Genomic DNA, 19623 nt, shown 5'->3' with positions numbered 1-19623 from the left:
TTTCAAAATATAATTTGATGAATCATGCGTGACTCCATCAATAAAAATGTTTTGGTTGTCACGCTCGTCATTATGATTGGACCAAGACGCGCGTGCGTAGAGTTCCACATATTTTAATTAATCGAAACTCACCAAACAAAACAAACAAGCACAAACAAAACGTGAAGCTACTTGTGTGCACACAGGCAACTATCCGTAGATAAGATCCCACAAAGCACAATGAGGAAATGGCTGCCTAAATATGATCCCCAATCAGAGACAACGATAAACAGCTGTCTCTGACTGGGAACCATACCAGGCCAACATAAACCATTAATCACCTAGATGACCCACCCTAGTCACTATCATGCCCCAACCAACAGAGAATAAACAGCTCTCTATGGTCAGGGCATGACAGTACCCCCACCCCACCCCACCCCCCAAAGGTGCGGACTCCGACTGCAAAACCTGACTCAATAGGGGAGGGTCCCGGGTGGGCATCTACTGTTGGGGGCGGCCCCGGTGCGGGGCGTAGTACCCACTCTGCTCGCAGATACGACGTCTTCCTCCATGGCGGCTCTGGTGCACTCTACCTCATCACTCCCCTCAACTATCTCACAATACTCTTCGCTCAGTCTATCCCAATATTCCTCTTCGCTATCAGACTCACCCCTCGGCTTCGCCGACCAACCCGTGTGCACCCCTCCAAATTTGGGGGGGGCTGTCTCTCGGGCTTCCGTCGTGGTCATGAACTTCGGAGTCGCCGTTGATCCTCCTTTGTTGCCTCTGTCTGCTTCCATGGCAGGGTCTTGTCCCCTGCCATAGCTTCCTCCCATGTCCATGATGTCCTCCACTCACTTTTCTCCTGGGCCCAGGATCACTGCTCTTCCTGACCACGCTGCTAGGTCCTTTGTTGCTGGGATCTTCTTTCACGCTCGTCAAAATGATTGGAACAAGGCGCAGCGTGCGTAGAGTTCCACATATTTTAATTAATCGAAACTCGCCAAACAAAACAAACAAGCACAAACAAACCGTGAAGGGGCGGCAGGGTAGCCTAGTGGTTAGAGCGTTGGGCTAGTAACCGAAAGGTTGAAGTTCAAATCCCTGAGCTGACAAGGTACAAGTTAACCCACTGTTCCTAGGCTGTCATTGAAAATAAGAATTTGTTCTTAACTGATTTGCCTAGTTAAATAAAGGTAATAAAATAAAAGCTACTGGTGTGCACACAGGAAACTATCCGTAGACAAGATCCCACAAAGCACAATGAGGAAATGGCTGCCTAAATATGATCCCCAATCAGAGATAACAATAAACAGCTGTCTCTGATTGGGAACCACATAAACCATTAATCACCTAGATGACCCACCCTAGGTTTCTTCCTAGGTTTTGGCCTTTCTAGGTGCTTCTACACCTGCATTGCTTGCTGTTTGGGGTTTTAGGCTGGGTTTCTGTACAGCACTTTGATATATCAGCTGATGTAAGAAGGGCTATATAAATAAATACATTTGACTTTATTTTGAGTGGGAGGCCCCAGGGCACAACTAAGCAAGAAGACAAGTTCATTAGAGTGTCTAGTTTGAGAAACAGACGCCTCACAAGTTCTCATCTGGTCGCAAAACACCAGTCTCAACGTCAGCAGTGAAGAGGCAACTCCGGGATGCTGGCCTTCTAGGCAGAGTTCCTCTGTCCAGTGTCTGTGTTATTTTGCCCGTCTTAATCTTTTATTTTTATTGGTCAGTCTGAGATATGGCTTTTTCTTTGCAACTCTGCTTAGAAGGCCAGTATCCCGGAGTCGCCTCCTCACTGTTGACATTGAGACTGGTGTTTTGCAGGTACTACTGTTTCTCAAACTAGACACTCAAATGTACTTGTCCTCTTGCTCAGTTGTGCACCGGGGCCTCCCACTCCTCATTCTATTCTAGTTAGAGCCAGTTTACACTGTTCTGTGAAGGGAGTAGTACACAGCGTTGTACAAGATCTTCAGTTTCTTGGCAATTTGGAATAGCCTTTATTTCTCAGAACAAGAACAGACTGATGAGTTTCAGAAGAAAGTTATTTGTTTCTAGCCATTTTGAGCCTGTAATCGAACCCGCAAATAGTGATGCTGCAGATACACAACTAGTCTAAAGAAGGCCAGTTTTGTTGCTTCTTTAATCCGAACAACAGTTTTCAGCTGTGCTAACATAATTGCAAAAGGGTTTTCTAATGATCAATTAGCCTTTTAAAATGATACACTTGGGTTAGATAACACAACGTGCCATTGGAACAAAGGAGTGATGGTTGCTGATAATGGTCCTCTGTACGCCTATGTAGATATTCCACTAAAAATCTGCCGTTTTCAGCTACAATACTCATTTACAGCATTAACAATGTCTACACTGTATTTCTGATCAATTGTATGTTATTTTAATGGGAAAATTTGCTTTTCTTTCAAAAACAAGGACATTTCTAAGTGACCCCAAACTTTCGAACGGTAGTGTATGTAATAACTCAAAACATTTTCTGGGCTAATAATGTAAGAAATAACAGAAGAAGAAAAAAATGCAAAGTTGCCATCATACCATTACCATAAGGACAACTCAGAGTATGCTATTCTGTTCTTCTAAAATAGACTACATTTTCTTCATATCATGTTTCTTTAGACCCGTCTAAAATAAATAATGGATTTATTGTGAAGGTGTAGGCTATACTAAATGGATTTATTAGACTTTTTAAAATGTAGATGTTCCAAAGGTTAGGCTGTGGACAATCAAACAGCACTTTAATTTATATCGTAATTTTTTTGTTTCTTGATGAAACTGATCTAATGACTAAATGCACCATTCAAAATCACTTAGCACTTACCTTGTGGGAGTGAGAAGCAGATGTTGCTGAAACCCAGACTCCTGTGATGCAGAGAAAATCTGAAATCAAACAGAGGCTGTTTAAAATCAGAGCTATCAGAAAACTCTTTCAAGCAAACTAGTAGCTAATGTTAGAGCTGGGTGCACCTCTAGGTGTAAATGATGAATTGATTATTGCCAGTGATCACATTGAATGAAACAGAGCAATGTGATTACTGGAAATATTGTGCACTGGAAAACCATCAGAGGACAATAAACTAAAATATAACATTTTTGGGGGGGGGGAATACAGTAGAAACCTTTATTGAATCTGTTCATGGTACAAGACACAGCAATGCCAAATGTGTAATCCATGTACACAAATCCAGTACCAGAGCAAAAAGTGTGCGTGCATTGGCCGTGAATCAAACCCGGGCCTCACGTGGGGATTATTTTGCTAAACCGCCCTGAACAGTTTCCAATGCATTGTCAATGTGGTTTGTAAACCAACCCGAATGTAATATAATTCTGGGCACATGTTGACTCATTGGCGCTTCTCCATGCAGCACGTGGGAGGGGAGAGGGACGCACACTCTGTAAACAGGTATAGGTGATTCACTGGTCACTGAGCTGGCAAGCTAAAGTTAGCTAGTTAGTCACAGAAATGTACGTTCAGCCTGTTAATTATTTCAGTCCGATTTGATTTATCTTACGAAGTCAGCATGGCATAGTTTCTTTAGTTTTTGACCTTGACATAGTTGCTGGATATATACTTTCATTTCTGACATACTGGCGCTGCTAGCTAGCTAACGCTAACGACGCCAGCTGACCTCATATCTGGATGCCTCACTCTAGTCCCTGAGAGAGCAGCATACTGGTAAGTCAACTTTGCTTTCAAACTTTGTAATCATCTGTAAAGTTGTTTTACATGCAATCTTACAAGCTAGATATATATATTTTGTTTAAAAGCCTGTTGTCATTCATTCGTTCTTTCTTTGGAGCTAGCTCTGCTATCACTAGCTAGCTAGGTGGGTAATAATGTGATGTACAGTAAGTTAAGCTAAAGTAACGTAACAGTTTTAACGTTACTGAATGACAACAATATAGCCGTGTCACTACTATTTGGCAAGTTGGTTGATTATGGGGTGCAGTAGTAGGCTAGCGTCGTTGTTATTCGTTGGGTCCCTTGACAACGTTATTTTCGACTTGTTAAAATAAGCTAATGGTTGTGTGCACTCTCACTAGACAGAATTGCGTGATTTGTTGGCAGATTTTCTAAAGAAAATAGACATGCAGTATATCAGTGTTAAATGAATTTCATTCCTATATGTTCATCAACCAATTCAATTAAAACACTCTGCCCATTTTCTAAGAATTTGCAAGAAAGTATTTGCATAAAATAGACAGAGACCAGTCTCAAAATCAACCAATAGCGTTTATTCTCGGGAGTACTCATCATAGTACAATTTACATCAGGTTATATACTAAAAATTACGCCATAGGTTTTAAAGGTCCTTCCTCCACTCCGATAATGGCAGTATAATTCACAAGCCTTCCCACATTGTCTACCACCTGTTAAATAATCTACTACTTACCCAAGGTCTCTCCCCTCCCTGGGTAGAGACAGGATGTCCTGTAAGGAACACAGCATTCCAGCCAGTCTGATAATAGCTCCATTCGTTTCCAACAAGGAACAGAAAGTCCTTCTAATTCTTGACGAAAACTACACACATTACATTCAATATTATAATAAGATTCATACATCCATTCAGTAACATAGTAGTATTCTGTTTAGTTATAGTTCTGATTTAAATGTATACATAATTTAGTCATTATTCATAAAAATCCCTTAACAATCAGCTATTCTCAATCAGATGAGATACACAGCTAACTCATATTGAATTTAATTCATTCATAAATGTGGACACTAATTATTGTTAATATTCCAATTCTCTAGGCCCTCCATTCCCAAACCTGAAGCCCCCTGTCCCCAGCAGGAAAGACCAGGAAAAAGTGTTGGCTTAAGGTACAACTTCCTATTGAGGAAATGTAAGACAGCTCACTGTCATATTTAGATTGCTTGTATATGCTTCTATTCATGTCAGTAACTCAATCTATCAAATGTATTTTATAAAGCCCTTTTACATCAGCAGCTGTCACAAAGTGCTTGTACAGATACCCAGCCTAAAACCCCAAAGAGCAAGCAATGCAGACAAAGAAGCACAGTGGCTAGGAAAAACTCCCTAGGAAGAAACCTAGAGGAACCAGGCTCTGAGGGGTGGCCAGTCCTCTTCTGGCTGTGCTGGTGGAGATTATAAAAGAGTACAACCATTTAGCCAGATTATTCTTCAAGACGTTTAAACATTCATAGATGACCAGCAGTGTCAAATTATAGAGGGTGCAATAGTTCAGCACCTCAAGAGTAAATACCAGTTAGCTCTTCATAGCTGAGCATTTAGAGGTTGAGACAGTAGGTCCTGTAGAGAGACAGGATCAAACAGCGGGTCTGGGACGAGTAGCTGCAGACAGAAACAGCAGAGACTGGATAAGCAGCACAACTAGGTGGACTAGAGACAGGGACAGTCAGGAGTCATCATGCCAGGTAGTCCTGAGGCATGGTCCTAAGAGCTCATGTCTTGCATCCTTTATTTAACTTGAGTGTAGCCTAATCCCTAGAGGTTTATAACTTCACATGATTTAGCCTAGTTGTCAATCCAGATTTGAATAATACTACTAGTTTGTTCTGTTTAGGTTAGTGTGTCGTCAAGGCTTTGTCATTAAAATTATATTGTGCCTATTTTTCAGATCTTCCAACCTGCTCGGTGGGTGACTGGTCTTTCCACCAAGCTGTTCCAGGCCTGGAGTGGCACGCTGGAACTTCCAGATGTTTGTAGACCTGAAGCAGTGTGATGTATTCCAGGTATTTATCAAACACACATAAACACACTCAATCACTCAATCTGTTTTGTATAATTATTTTAATTTAAGAAAATTGTTCTTCTTTTAAATCTGACAACCACCGTCTTCACAGCTGCAGTCGTTTGCCCCTGCATCTGCTACACCGGCATGTATACACACATGCACACTCTTCCTTACTTGGGGCTCTATTCAATCACGTCCGCTTTAGCCGACATCCACATAGAGGTCGTGTCTGAGGTGGAACTGTGTTAGAGCTGTCAAATTCACAAGCGGCTCCTGGCATTATACCTAACAGAGTCGCATTAACAGAAATCTCATGCAGCCCTGTCTACACCTCGATTTTGCTGATTGAAATCCTCATTATTTAGTTTAATGATTTTGAATTTGAGCGTCATTGTTTCTATATAACCTATACTTTCTAGTTTTGAACTTAATGCGAGTAGGACTGGTGTAGTTTTGTGACAATGATCAAGAACTACCGATTTGACAGATCCAACGCAGTTACACCTCAGACACCGCCAAAACATCTGTTATGCAGGTGTTGGTTATCGCTGGTTAACGCTTGATCTGATTGAATCTAGGCCTTCCACTCATTCAGTCTATTTAGTTGTATGATTATTGTCAGTTAAGAAAATTGTGCCTCTCTATTTTAGATATGCCATGCTCAGCAGTTCAGCTGCAGACACAGCAGTCCACTGGTGTGGTATTTAGTTTACCAGCTGCACCAGTTCCTACTACACTGGCCGTGAAGGGAGAAACTTTTAAGGATTACCAGATGGATACAGGTAATTCAGAATTCTATTACATATGCTCACCCACACCAACAGACATGTTGTTGAGCTGTATACTTACTGTCACTTTGTGCCTCTGTCTTTCAGATCTGCCATGCTCTCCACCACTGCCTGACAGCTTCACCCAGAAGTGCATACACTGGGCCTATCAAGACTGACAAAGCAGAGATGGGTGGCTGACAAGGAAAAATAAAAAAACATGCACACACATTATCCACAATGTAAATAAGTTGTAATTACTTGTTTATTTAATATTTGCTCCATTTTATTTTAGGATTGGAGATATCTACTCCTATATATCCATTATCAGTATCTGCTCTAAATATCTATCAAATCAACGTGTGATTGATAATATTGTAAAAGACTTGTGTGTACAGTTTTAGGAAATTCTGTGTACTTTTTTTCTGAGTTGAAAAACATGCCTCCCTCTCACACACACACTAGACCCAATGTAAATCAATTGTAATAACTTGTTTATTTTATGTATGCTACATTTTATTTGAGGAAAATATCTTCAATAAAGTACATTTAAATTTAAAGCAATGTCTTTTGGTTTATTGGATATTTATCCTAATACAATGTGTGACCAGAAGGAAGTCGGCAGACCTGCAACCCTTGGGCTGTGTGCAGGTTTTGTCATCTGGAGCTTAAAAATAGAGTGGTGAGGAGAGATAGGGAAGGGTGGGAGGAAGAGTGCAGTTTAAAGGTTTATCATTAAAAACTGACACAATTCTATAATTAATACATGTTATAATTGACCAAAAGTCACTATATTATGATTGTTTAGTGTTTTAGTTACTCAATCAAGTAGTGCCCCAAGGAGGGATCGATTGATTCCGTCTTACCCCCTCCTCACTACTAACACATGGCTTTACTCAAAGTCAGTGGCATGTCGTTAGTAAAAATGTACACAAGGTCCAAAAGGAATTTGGCTTCCGCTTGGACCTTGTGTACATTTTCTGTCAAGGTGCAACAAAACTGTAGAAACTGCCTTGTTGATAGTGTTGTTAAGAAGGTAGAGCATCGCTTTATTATAGACAGACTTCTCCCTGTCTTAGCTACTACTGCGTCAATACGTTTTGACCATGACAGTTTACAATCTAGGGTTACTCCAAGCAGTTTAGTCATCTCAACTTGCTCAATTTCCACAGATTTAGTTGAGCTTTAGGGTTTAGTGAGTGTTTTGTCCCAAATACAATGCTTTTAGTTTTATAAATATTTAGGGCTAACTTACTCCTTGCTACCCACTCAGAAACTAACTGCAGCTCTTTGTTGAGTGTTGCAGTCATTTCAGTCGCTGTAGTAGCTGACGTGTATAGTGTAGAGTCATCTGCATACACATGGCTTTACTCAAAGTCAGTGGCATGTCGTTAGTAAAAATGTACACAAGGTCCAAAAGGAATTTGGCTTCCGCTCTAGCCCTAAGACTCTTTCACAAGTAACAGTCACTGGCGAGTTCTGAAAACACCACCTGCCGCCCTAAAACGGAACATGCATTGGCCGGGAATCGAACCCGGGCCTCCCGCGTGGCAGGCGAGAATTCTACCACTGAACCACCAATGCTTAGATAGTGTCTTCAATGGGGTTCCCGGGCTCAAACAATGCGAGTAGGCGGAGTGACTAAAAACAGAATAACACCATTGTCAGGGAACAAGGAATTTCTCAAACTCAGTTGTGCCCGATTTTCCGGTCAAACAGTACCGTCAAACAGTAGTCAAGGTGCAACAAAACTGTAGAAACTGCCTTGTTGACTTCTCCCTGTCTTAGCTACTACTGCGTCAATACGTTTTGACCATGACAGTTTACAATCTAGGGTTACTCCAAGCAGTTTAGTCATCTCAACTTGCTCAATTTCCACAGATTTAGTTGAGCTTTAGGGTTTAGTGAGTGTTTTGTCCCAAATACAATGCTTTTAGTTTTATAAATATTTAGGGCTAACTTACTCCTTGCTACCCACTCAGAAACTAACTGCAGCTCTTTGTTGAGTGTTGCAGTCATTTCAGTCGCTGTAGTAGCTGACGTGTATAGTGTAGAGTCATCTGCATACACATGGCTTTACTCAAAGTCAGTGGCATGTCGTTAGTAAAAATGTACACAAGGTCCAAAAGGAATTTAGCTTCCGCTCTAGCCCTAAGACTCTTTCACAAGTAACAGTCACTGGCGAGTTCTGAAAACACCACCTGCCGCCCTAAAACGGAACATGCATTGGCCGGGAATCGAACCCGGGCCTCCCGCGTGGCAGGCGAGAATTCTACCACTGAACCACCAATGCTTAGATAGTGTCTTCAATGGGGTTCCCGGGCTCAAACAATGCGAGTAGGCGGAGTGACTAAAAACAGAATAACACCATTGTCAGGGAACAAGGAATTTCTCAAACTCAGTTGTGCCCGATTTTCCGGTCAAACAGTACCGTCAAACAGTAGTCAAGGTGCAACAAAACTGTAGAAACTGCCTTGTTGACTTCTCCCTGTCTTAGCTACTACTGCGTCAATACGTTTTGACCATGACAGTTTACAATCTAGGGTTACTCCAAGCAGTTTAGTCATCTCAACTTGCTCAATTTCCACAGATTTAGTTGAGCTTTAGGGTTTAGTGAGTGTTTTGTCCCAAATACAATGCTTTTAGTTTTATAAATATTTAGGGCTAACTTACTCCTTGCTACCCACTCAGAAACTAACTGCAGCTCTTTGTTGAGTGTTGCAGTCATTTCAGTCGCTGTAGTTGCTGACGTGTATAGTGTAGAGTCATCTGCATACACATGGCTTTACTCAAAGTCAGTGGCATGTCGTTAGTAAAAATGTACACAAGGTCCAAAAGGAATTTGGCTTCCGCTCTAGCCCTAAGACTCTTTCACAAGTAACAGTCACTGGCGAGTTCTGAAAACACCACCTGCCGCCCTAAAACGGAACATGCATTGGCCGGGAATCGAACCCGGGCCTCCCGCGTGGCAGGCGAGAATTCTACCACTGAACCACCAATGCTTAGATAGCGTCTTCAATGGGGTTCCCGGGCTCAAACAATACGAGTAGGCGGAGTGACTAAAAACAGAATAACACCATTGTCAGGGAACAAGGAATTTCTCAAACTCAGTTGTGCCCGATTTTCCGGTCAAACAGTACCGTCAAACAGTAGTCAAGGTGCAACAAAACTGTAGAAACTGCCTTGTTGATAGTGTTGTTAAGAAGGTAGAGCATCGCTTTATTATAGACAGACTTCTCCCTGTCTTAGCTACTACTGCGTCAATACGTTTTGACCATGACAGTTTACAATCTAGGGTTACTCCAAGCAGTTTAGTCATCTCAACTTGCTCAATTTCCACAGATTTAGTTGAGCTTTAGGGTTTAGTGAGTGTTTTGTCCCAAATACAATGCTTTTAGTTTTATAAATATTTAGGGCTAACTTACTCCTTGCTACCCACTCAGAAACTAACTGCAGCTCTTTGTTGAGTGTTGCAGTCATTTCAGTCGCTGTAGTTGCTGACGTGTATAGTGTAGAGTCATCTGCATACACATGGCTTTACTCAAAGTCAGTGGCATGTCGTTAGTAAAAATGTACACAAGGTCCAAAAGGAATTTGGCTTCCGCTCTAGCCCTAAGACTCTTTCACAAGTAACAGTCACTGGCGAGTTCTGAAAACACCACCTGCCGCCCTAAAACGGAACATGCATTGGCCGGGAATCGAACCCGGGCCTCCCGCGTGGCAGGCGAGAATTCTACCACTGAACCACCAATGCTTAGATAGTGTCTTCAATGAGGTTCCCGGGCTCAAACAATGCGAGTAGGCGGAGTGACTAAAAACAGAATAACACCATTGTCAGGGAACAAGGAATTTCTCAAACTCAGTTGTGCCCGATTTTCCGGTCAAACAGTACCGTCAAACAGTAGTCAAGGTGCAACAAAACTGTAGAAACTGCCTTGTTGATAGTGTTGTTAAGAAGGTAGAGCATCGCTTTATTATAGACAGACTTCTCCCTGTCTTAGCTACTACTGCGTCAATACGTTTTGACCATGACAGTTTACAATCTAGGGTTACTCCAAGCAGTTTAGTCATCTCAACTTGCTCAATTTCCACAGATTTAGTTGAGCTTTAGGGTTTAGTGAGTGTTTTGTCCCAAATACAATGCTTTTAGTTTTATAAATATTTAGGGCTAACTTACTCCTTGCTACCCACTCAGAAACTAACTGCAGCTCTTTGTTGAGTGTTGCAGTCATTTCAGTCGCTGTAGTTGCTGACGTGTATAGTGTAGAGTCATCTGCATACACATGGCTTTACTCAAAGTCAGTGGCATGTCGTTAGTAAAAATGTACACAAGGTCCAAAAGGAATTTGGCTTCCGCTCTAGCCCTAAGACTCTTTCACAAGTAACAGTCACTGGCGAGTTCTGAAAACACCAACTGCCGCCCTAAAACGGAACATGCATTGGCCGGGAATCGAACCCGGGCCTCCCGCGTGGCAGGCGAGAATTCTACCACTGAACCACCAATGCTTAGATAGCGTCTTCAATGGGGTTCCCGGGCTCAAACAATACGAGTAGGCGGAGTGACTAAAAACAGAATAACACCATTGTCAGGGAACAAGGAATTTCTCAAACTCCGTTGTGCCCGATTTTCCGGTCAAACAGTAGTCAAGGTGCAACAAAACTGTAGAAACTGCCTTGTTGATAGTGTTGTTAAGAAGGTAGAGCATCGCTTTATTATAGACAGACTTCTCCCTGTCTTAGCTACTACTGCGTCAATACGTTTTGACCATGACAGTTTACAATCTAGGGTTACTCCAAGCAGTTTAGTCATCTCAACTTGCTCAATTTCCACAGATTTAGTTGAGCTTTAGGGTTTAGTGAGTGTTTTGTCCCAAATACAATGCTTTTAGTTTTATAAATATTTAGGGCTAACTTACTCCTTGCTACCCACTCAGAAACTAACTGCAGCTCTTTGTTGAGTGTTGCAGTCATTTCAGTCGCTGTAGTTGCTGACGTGTATAGTGTAGAGTCATCTGCATACACATGGCTTTACTCAAAGTCAGTGGCATGTCGTTAGTAAAAATGTACACAAGGTCCAAAAGGAATTTGGCTTCCGCTCTAGCCCTAAGACTCTTTCACAAGTAACAGTCACTGGCGAGTTCTGAAAACACCACCTGCCGCCCTAAAACGGAACATGCATTGGCCGGGAATCGAACCCGGGCCTCCCGCGTGGCAGGCGAGAATTCTACCACTGAACCACCAATGCTTAGATAGTGTCTTCAATGAGGTTCCCGGGCTCAAACAATGCGAGTAGGCGGAGTGACTAAAAACAGAATAACACCATTGTCAGGGAACAAGGAATTTCTCAAACTCAGTTGTGCCCGATTTTCCGGTCAAACAGTACCGTCAAACAGTAGTCAAGGTGCAACAAAACTGTAGAAACTGCCTTGTTGATAGTGTTGTTAAGAAGGTAGAGCATCGCTTTATTATAGACAGACTTCTCCCTGTCTTAGCTACTACTGCGTCAATACGTTTTGACCATGACAGTTTACAATCTAGGGTTACTCCAAGCAGTTTAGTCATCTCAACTTGCTCAATTTCCACAGATTTAGTTGAGCTTTAGGGTTTAGTGAGTGTTTTGTCCCAAATACAATGCTTTTAGTTTTATAAATATTTAGGGCTAACTTACTCCTTGCTACCCACTCAGAAACTAACTGCAGCTCTTTGTTGAGTGTTGCAGTCATTTCAGTCGCTGTAGTTGCTGACGTGTATAGTGTAGAGTCATCTGCATACACATGGCTTTACTCAAAGTCAGTGGCATGTCGTTAGTAAAAATGTACACAAGGTCCAAAAGGAATTTGGCTTCCGCTCTAGCCCTAAGACTCTTTCACAAGTAACAGTCACTGGCGAGTTCTGAAAACACCACCTGCCGCCCTAAAACGGAACATGCATTGGCCGGGAATCGAACCCGGGCCTCCCGCGTGGCAGGCGAGAATTCTACCACTGAACCACCAATGCTTAGATAGCGTCTTCAATGGGGTTCCCGGGCTCAAACAATACGAGTAGGCGGAGTGACTAAAAACAGAATAACACCATTGTCAGGGAACAAGGAATTTCTCAAACTCCGTTGTGCCCGATTTTCCGGTCAAACAGTAGTCAAGGTGCAACAAAACTGTAGAAACTGCCTTGTTGATAGTGTTGTTAAGAAGGTAGAGCATCGCTTTATTATAGACAGACTTCTCCCTGTCTTAGCTACTACTGCGTCAATACGTTTTGACCATGACAGTTTACAATCTAGGGTTACTCCAAGCAGTTTAGTCATCTCAACTTGCTCAATTTCCACAGATTTAGTTGAGCTTTAGGGTTTAGTGAGTGTTTTGTCCCAAATACAATGCTTTTAGTTTTATAAATATTTAGGGCTAACTTACTCCTTGCTACCCACTCAGAAACTAACTGCAGCTCTTTGTTGAGTGTTGCAGTCATTTCAGTCGCTGTAGTTGCTGACGTGTATAGTGTAGAGTCATCTGCATACACATGGCTTTACTCAAAGTCAGTGGCATGTCGTTAGTAAAAATGTACACAAGGTCCAAAAGGAATTTGGCTTCCGCTCTAGCCCTAAGACTCTTTCACAAGTAACAGTCACTGGCGAGTTCTGAAAACACCACCTGCCGCCCTAAAACGGAACATGCATTGGCCGGGAATCGAACCCGGGCCTCCCGCATGGCAGGCGAGAATTCTACCACTGAACCACCAATGCTTAGATAGCGTCTTCAATGGGGTTCCCGGGCTCAAACAATACGAGTAGGCGGAGTGACTAAAAACAGAATAACACCATTGTCAGGGAACAAGGAATTTCTCAAACTCAGTTGTGCCCGATTTTCCGGTCAAACAGTACCGTCAAACAGTAGTCAAGGTGCAACAAAACTGTAGAAACTGCCTTGTTGATAGTGTTGTTAAGAAGGTAGAGCATCGCTTTATTATAGACAGACTTCTCCCTGTCTTAGCTACTACTGCGTCAATACGTTTTGACCATGACAGTTTACAATCTAGGGTTACTCCAAGCAGTTTAGTCATCTCAACTTGCTCAATTTCCACAGATTTAGTTGAGCTTTAGGGTTTAGTGAGTGTTTTGTCCCAAATACAATGCTTTTAGTTTTATAAATATTTAGGGCTAACTTACTCCTTGCTACCCACTCAGAAACTAACTGCAGCTCTTTGTTGAGTGTTGCAGTCATTTCAGTCGCTGTAGTTGCTGACGTGTATAGTGTAGAGTCATCTGCATACACATGGCTTTACTCAAAGTCAGTGGCATGTCGTTAGTAAAAATGTACACAAGGTCCAAAAGGAATTTGGCTTCCGCTCTAGCCCTAAGACTCTTTCACAAGTAACAGTCACTGGCGAGTTCTGAAAACACCACCTGCCGCCCTAAAACGGAACATGCATTGGCCGGGAATCGAACCCGGGCCTCCCGCGTGGCAGGCGAGAATTCTACCACTGAACCACCAATGCTTAGATAGTGTCTTCAATGAGGTTCCCGGGCTCAAACAATGCGAGTAGGCGGAGTGACTAAAAACAGAATAACACCATTGTCAGGGAACAAGGAATTTCTCAAACTCAGTTGTGCCCGATTTTCCGGTCAAACAGTACCGTCAAACAGTAGTCAAGGTGCAACAAAACTGTAGAAACTGCCTTGTTGATAGTGTTGTTAAGAAGGTAGAGCATCGCTTTATTATAGACAGACTTCTCCCTGTCTTAGCTACTACTGCGTCAATACGTTTTGACCATGACAGTTTACAATCTAGGGTTACTCCAAGCAGTTTAGTCATCTCAACTTGCTCAATTTCCACAGATTTAGTTGAGCTTTAGGGTTTAGTGAGTGTTTTGTCCCAAATACAATGCTTTTAGTTTTATAAATATTTAGGGCTAACTTACTCCTTGCTACCCACTCAGAAACTAACTGCAGCTCTTTGTTGAGTGTTGCAGTCATTTCAGTCGCTGTAGTTGCTGACGTGTATAGTGTAGAGTCATCTGCATACACATGGCTTTACTCAAAGTCAGTGGCATGTCGTTAGTAAAAATGTACACAAGGTCCAAAAGGAATTTGGCTTCCGCTCTAGCCCTAAGACTCTTTCACAAGTAACAGTCACTGGCGAGTTCTGAAAACACCACCTGCCGCCCTAAAACGGAACATGCATTGGCCGGGAATCGAACCCGGGCCTCCCGCGTGGCAGGCGAGAATTCTACCACTGAACCACCAATGCTTAGATAGCGTCTTCAATGGGGTTCCCGGGCTCAAACAATACGAGTAGGCGGAGTGACTAAAAACAGAATAACACCATTGTCAGGGAACAAGGAATTTCTCAAACTCCGTTGTGCCCGATTTTCCGGTCAAACAGTAGTCAAGGTGCAACAAAACTGTAGAAACTGCCTTGTTGATAGTGTTGTTAAGAAGGTAGAGCATCGCTTTATTATAGACAGACTTCTCCCTGTCTTAGCTACTACTGCGTCAATACGTTTTGACCATGACAGTTTACAATCTAGGGTTACTCCAAGCAGTTTAGTCATCTCAACTTGCTCAATTTCCACAGATTTAGTTGAGCTTTAGGGTTTAGTGAGTGTTTTGTCCCAAATACAATGCTTTTAGTTTTATAAATATTTAGGGCTAACTTACTCCTTGCTACCCACTCAGAAACTAACTGCAGCTCTTTGTTGAGTGTTGCAGTCATTTCAGTCGCTGTAGTTGCTGACGTGTATAGTGTAGAGTCATCTGCATACACATGGCTTTACTCAAAGTCAGTGGCATGTCGTTAGTAAAAATGTACACAAGGTCCAAAAGGAATTTGGCTTCCGCTCTAGCCCTAAGACTCTTTCACAAGTAACAGTCACTGGCGAGTTCTGAAAACACCACCTGCCGCCCTAAAACGGAACATGCATTGGCCGGGAATCGAACCCGGGCCTCCCGCGTGGCAGGCGAGAATTCTACCACTGAACCACCAATGCTTAGATAGCGTCTTCAATGGGGTTCCCGGGCTCAAACAATACGAGTAGGCGGAGTGACTAAAAACAGAATAACACCATTGTCAGGGAACAAGGAATTTCTCAAACTCCGTTGTGCCCGATTTTCCGGTCAAACAGTAGTCAAGGTGCAACAAAACTGTAGAAACTGCCTTGTTGATAGTGTTGTTAAGAAGGTAGAGCATCGCTTTATTATAGACAGACTTCTCCCTGTCTTAGCTACTACTGCGTCAATACGTTTTGACCATGACAGTTTACAATCTAGGGTTACTCCAAGCAGTTTAGTCATCTCAACTTGCTCAATTTCCACAGATTTAGTTGAGCTTTAGGGTTTAGTGAGTGTTTTGTCCCAAATACAATGCTTTTAGTTTTATAAATATTTAGGGCTAACTTACTCCTTGCTACCCACTCAGAAACTAACTGCAGCTCTTTGTTGAGTGTTGCAGTCATTTCAGTCGCTGTAGTTGCTGACGTGTATAGTGTAGAGTCATCTGCATACACATGGCTTTACTCAAAGTCAGTGGCATGTCGTTAGTAAAAATGTACACAAGGTCCAAAAGGAATTTGGCTTCCGCTCTAGCCCTAAGACTCTTTCACAAGTAACAGTCACTGGCGAGTTCTGAAAACACCACCTGCCGCCCTAAAACGGAACATGCATTGGCCGGGAATCGAACCCGGGCCTCCCGCGTGGCAGGCGAGAATTCTACCACTGAACCACCAATGCTTAGATAGCGTCTTCAATGGGGTTCCCGGGCTCAAACAATACGAGTAGGCGGAGTGACTAAAAACAGAATAACACCATTGTCAGGGAACAAGGAATTTCTCAAACTCCGTTGTGCCCGATTTTCCGGTCAAACAGTAGTCAAGGTGCAACAAAACTGTAGAAACTGCCTTGTTGATAGTGTTGTTAAGAAGGTAGAGCATCGCTTTATTATAGACAGACTTCTCCCTGTCTTAGCTACTACTGCGTCAATACGTTTTGACCATGACAGTTTACAATCTAGGGTTACTCCAAGCAGTTTAGTCATCTCAACTTGCTCAATTTCCACAGATTTAGTTGAGCTTTAGGGTTTAGTGAGTGTTTTGTCCCAAATACAATGCTTTTAGTTTTATAAATATTTAGGGCTAACTTACTCCTTGCTACCCACTCAGAAACTAACTGCAGCTCTTTGTTGAGTGTTGCAGTCATTTCAGTCGCTGTAGTTGCTGACGTGTATAGTGTAGAGTCATCTGCATACACATGGCTTTACTCAAAGTCAGTGGCATGTCGTTAGTAAAAATGTACACAAGGTCCAAAAGGAATTTGGCTTCCGCTCTAGCCCTAAGACTCTTTCACAAGTAACAGTCACTGGCGAGTTCTGAAAACACCACCTGCCGCCCTAAAACGGAACATGCATTGGCCGGGAATCGAACCCGGGCCTCCCGCGTGGCAGGCGAGAATTCTACCACTGAACCACCAATGCTTAGATAGTGTCTTCAATGAGGTTCCCGGGCTCAAACAATGCGAGTAGGCGGAGTGACTAAAAACAGAATAACACCATTGTCAGGGAACAAGGAATTTCTCAAACTCAGTTGTGCCCGATTTTCCGGTCAAACAGTACCGTCAAACAGTAGTCAAGGTGCAACAAAACTGTAGAAACTGCCTTGTTGATAGTGTTGTTAAGAAGGTAGAGCATCGCTTTATTATAGACAGACTTCTCCCTGTCTTAGCTACTACTGCGTCAATACGTTTTGACCATGACAGTTTACAATCTAGGGTTACTCCAAGCAGTTTAGTCATCTCAACTTGCTCAATTTCCACAGATTTAGTTGAGCTTTAGGGTTTAGTGAGTGTTTTGTCCCAAATACAATGCTTTTAGTTTTATAAATATTTAGGGCTAACTTACTCCTTGCTACCCACTCAGAAACTAACTGCAGCTCTTTGTTGAGTGTTGCAGTCATTTCAGTCGCTGTAGTTGCTGACGTGTATAGTGTAGAGTCATCTGCATACACATGGCTTTACTCAAAGTCAGTGGCATGTCGTTAGTAAAAATGTACACAAGGTCCAAAAGGAATTTGGCTTCCGCTCTAGCCCTAAGACTCTTTCACAAGTAACAGTCACTGGCGAGTTCTGAAAACACCACCTGCCGCCCTAAAACGGAACATGCATTGGCCGGGAATCGAACCCGGGCCTCCCGCGTGGCAGGCGAGAATTCTACCACTGAACCACCAATGCTTAGATAGCGTCTTCAATGGGGTTCCCGGGCTCAAACAATACGAGTAGGCGGAGTGACTAAAAACAGAATAACACCATTGTCAGGGAACAAGGAATTTCTCAAACTCCGTTGTGCCCGATTTTCCGGTCAAACAGTAGTCAAGGTGCAACAAAACTGTAGAAACTGCCTTGTTGATAGTGTTGTTAAGAAGGTAGAGCATCGCTTTATTATAGACAGACTTCTCCCTGTCTTAGCTACTACTGCGTCAATACGTTTTGACCATGACAGTTTACAATCTAGGGTTACTCCAAGCAGTTTAGTCATCTCAACTTGCTCAATTTCCACAGATTTAGTTGAGCTTTAGGGTTTAGTGAGTGTTTTGTCCCAAATACAATGCTTTTAGTTTTATAAATATTTAGGGCTAACTTACTCCTTGCTACCCACTCAGAAACTAACTGCAGCTCTTTGTTGAGTGTTGCAGTCATTTCAGTCGCTGTAGTTGCTGACGTGTATAGTGTAGAGTCATCTGCATACACATGGCTTTACTCAAAGTCAGTGGCATGTCGTTAGTAAAAATGTACACAAGGTCCAAAAGGAATTTAGCTTCCGCTCTAGCCCTAAGACTCTTTCACAAGTAACAGTCACTGGCGAGTTCTGAAAACACCACCTGCCGCCCTAAAACGGAACATGCATTGGCCGGGAATCGAACCCGGGCCTCCCGCGTGGCAGGCGAGAATTCTACCACTGAACCACCAATGCTTAGATAGTGTCTTCAATGGGGTTCCCGGGCTCAAACAATGCGAGTAGGCGGAGTGACTAAAAACAGAATAACACCATTGTCAGGGAACAAGGAATTTCTCAAACTCAGTTGTGCCCGATTTTCCGGTCAAACAGTACCGTCAAACAGTAGTCAAGGTGCAACAAAACTGTAGAAACTGCCTTGTTGATAGTGTTGTTAAGAAGGTAGAGCATCGCTTTATTATAGACAGACTTCTCCCTGTCTTAGCTACTACTGCGTCAATACGTTTTGACCATGACAGTTTACAATCTAGGGTTACTCCAAGCAGTTTAGTCATCTCAACTTGCTCAATTTCCACAGATTTAGTTGAGCTTTAGGGTTTAGTGAGTGTTTTGTCCCAAATACAATGCTTTTAGTTTTATAAATATTTAGGGCTAACTTACTCCTTGCTACCCACTCAGAAACTAACTGCAGCTCTTTGTTGAGTGTTGCAGTCATTTCAGTCGCTGTAGTTGCTGACGTGTATAGTGTAGAGTCATCTGCATACACATGGCTTTACTCAAAGTCAGTGGCATGTCGTTAGTAAAAATGTACACAAGGTCCAAAAGGAATTTGGCTTCCGCTCTAGCCCTAAGACTCTTTCACAAGTAACAGTCACTGGCGAGTTCTGAAAACACCACCTGCCGCCCTAAAACGGAACATGCATTGGCCGGGAATCGAACCCGGGCCTCCCGCGTGGCAGGCGAGAATTCTACCACTGAACCACCAATGCTTAGATAGTGTCTTCAATGGGGTTCCCGGGCTCAAACAATGCGAGTAGGTGGAGTGACTAAAAACAGAATAACACCATTGTCAGGGAACAAGGAATTTCTCAAACTCAGTTGTGCCCGATTTTCCGGTCAAACAGTACCGTCAAACAGTAGTCAAGGTGCAACAAAACTGTAGAAACTGCCTTGTTGATAGTGTTGTTAAGAAGGTAGAGCATCGCTTTATTATAGACAGACTTCTCCCTGTCTTAGCTACTACTGCGTCAATACGTTTTGACCATGACAGTTTACAATCTAGGGTTACTCCAAGCAGTTTAGTCATCTCAACTTGCTCAATTTCCACAGATTTAGTTGAGCTTTAGGGTTTAGTGAGTGTTTTGTCCCAAATACAATGCTTTTAGTTTTATAAATATTTAGGGCTAACTTACTCCTTGCTAC

At 42.7% G+C, this 19623-nt stretch overlaps 1 long non-coding RNA gene and 16 other non-coding genes across 20 annotated transcripts; 1 reads left to right on the top strand and 16 right to left on the bottom strand.

The window, feature by feature from the left end:
• The first annotated feature begins 3217 nt into the window (after positions 1–3217).
• LOC149985287 (uncharacterized) lies at positions 3218–7050 on the top strand. Of its 4 annotated transcripts, none has more exons than XR_016491064.1 (6): positions 3218–3678; positions 4759–4827; positions 5607–5721; positions 5833–5869; positions 6374–6505; positions 6599–7050. It is a non-coding gene; the product is annotated as an uncharacterized LOC149985287 (long non-coding RNA). The 4 variants fall into 4 exon arrangements; XR_016491065.1 differs by having other exon boundaries at positions 3331–3678; positions 4759–4850; XR_016491067.1 differs by lacking the exon at positions 5833–5869.
• Positions 7051–8003: 953 nt separating this feature from the next.
• trnag-gcc (transfer RNA glycine (anticodon GCC)) lies at positions 8004–8074 on the bottom strand. The gene has a single exon. It is a non-coding gene; the product is annotated as a tRNA-Gly (tRNA).
• Positions 8075–8712: 638 nt separating this feature from the next.
• On the bottom strand, positions 8713–8783 carry trnag-gcc (transfer RNA glycine (anticodon GCC)). Its single transcript has one exon. It is a non-coding gene; the product is annotated as a tRNA-Gly (tRNA).
• Positions 8784–9421: 638 nt separating this feature from the next.
• trnag-gcc (transfer RNA glycine (anticodon GCC)) lies at positions 9422–9492 on the bottom strand. The gene has a single exon. It is a non-coding gene; the product is annotated as a tRNA-Gly (tRNA).
• Positions 9493–10173: 681 nt separating this feature from the next.
• trnag-gcc (transfer RNA glycine (anticodon GCC)) lies at positions 10174–10244 on the bottom strand. The gene has a single exon. It is a non-coding gene; the product is annotated as a tRNA-Gly (tRNA).
• A 681-nt stretch (positions 10245–10925) lies between these two features.
• Positions 10926–10996, bottom strand: trnag-gcc (transfer RNA glycine (anticodon GCC)). The gene has a single exon. It is a non-coding gene; the product is annotated as a tRNA-Gly (tRNA).
• A 668-nt stretch (positions 10997–11664) lies between these two features.
• trnag-gcc (transfer RNA glycine (anticodon GCC)) lies at positions 11665–11735 on the bottom strand. Its single transcript has one exon. It is a non-coding gene; the product is annotated as a tRNA-Gly (tRNA).
• A 681-nt stretch (positions 11736–12416) lies between these two features.
• Positions 12417–12487, bottom strand: trnag-gcc (transfer RNA glycine (anticodon GCC)). The gene has a single exon. It is a non-coding gene; the product is annotated as a tRNA-Gly (tRNA).
• Positions 12488–13155: 668 nt separating this feature from the next.
• On the bottom strand, positions 13156–13226 carry trnag-gcc (transfer RNA glycine (anticodon GCC)). The gene has a single exon. It is a non-coding gene; the product is annotated as a tRNA-Gly (tRNA).
• Positions 13227–13907: 681 nt separating this feature from the next.
• trnag-gcc (transfer RNA glycine (anticodon GCC)) lies at positions 13908–13978 on the bottom strand. The gene has a single exon. It is a non-coding gene; the product is annotated as a tRNA-Gly (tRNA).
• A 681-nt stretch (positions 13979–14659) lies between these two features.
• trnag-gcc (transfer RNA glycine (anticodon GCC)) lies at positions 14660–14730 on the bottom strand. Its single transcript has one exon. It is a non-coding gene; the product is annotated as a tRNA-Gly (tRNA).
• Positions 14731–15398: 668 nt separating this feature from the next.
• trnag-gcc (transfer RNA glycine (anticodon GCC)) lies at positions 15399–15469 on the bottom strand. The gene has a single exon. It is a non-coding gene; the product is annotated as a tRNA-Gly (tRNA).
• A 668-nt stretch (positions 15470–16137) lies between these two features.
• Positions 16138–16208, bottom strand: trnag-gcc (transfer RNA glycine (anticodon GCC)). Its single transcript has one exon. It is a non-coding gene; the product is annotated as a tRNA-Gly (tRNA).
• Positions 16209–16876: 668 nt separating this feature from the next.
• trnag-gcc (transfer RNA glycine (anticodon GCC)) lies at positions 16877–16947 on the bottom strand. The gene has a single exon. It is a non-coding gene; the product is annotated as a tRNA-Gly (tRNA).
• A 681-nt stretch (positions 16948–17628) lies between these two features.
• trnag-gcc (transfer RNA glycine (anticodon GCC)) lies at positions 17629–17699 on the bottom strand. The gene has a single exon. It is a non-coding gene; the product is annotated as a tRNA-Gly (tRNA).
• A 668-nt stretch (positions 17700–18367) lies between these two features.
• Positions 18368–18438, bottom strand: trnag-gcc (transfer RNA glycine (anticodon GCC)). Its single transcript has one exon. It is a non-coding gene; the product is annotated as a tRNA-Gly (tRNA).
• Positions 18439–19119: 681 nt separating this feature from the next.
• On the bottom strand, positions 19120–19190 carry trnag-gcc (transfer RNA glycine (anticodon GCC)). Its single transcript has one exon. It is a non-coding gene; the product is annotated as a tRNA-Gly (tRNA).
• Positions 19191–19623: the final 433 nt, after the last annotated feature.

Source organism: Oncorhynchus mykiss, chromosome 2 (assembly GCF_057628025.1).
Source record: "Oncorhynchus mykiss isolate SJ-2025 chromosome 2, ASM5762802v1, whole genome shotgun sequence".
Lineage (NCBI taxonomy): Eukaryota > Metazoa > Chordata > Actinopteri > Salmoniformes > Salmonidae > Oncorhynchus > Oncorhynchus mykiss.
The sequence above is the reverse complement of the archived record's forward strand: the minus strand, read 5'-3'. Positions and strand labels throughout refer to the sequence as shown.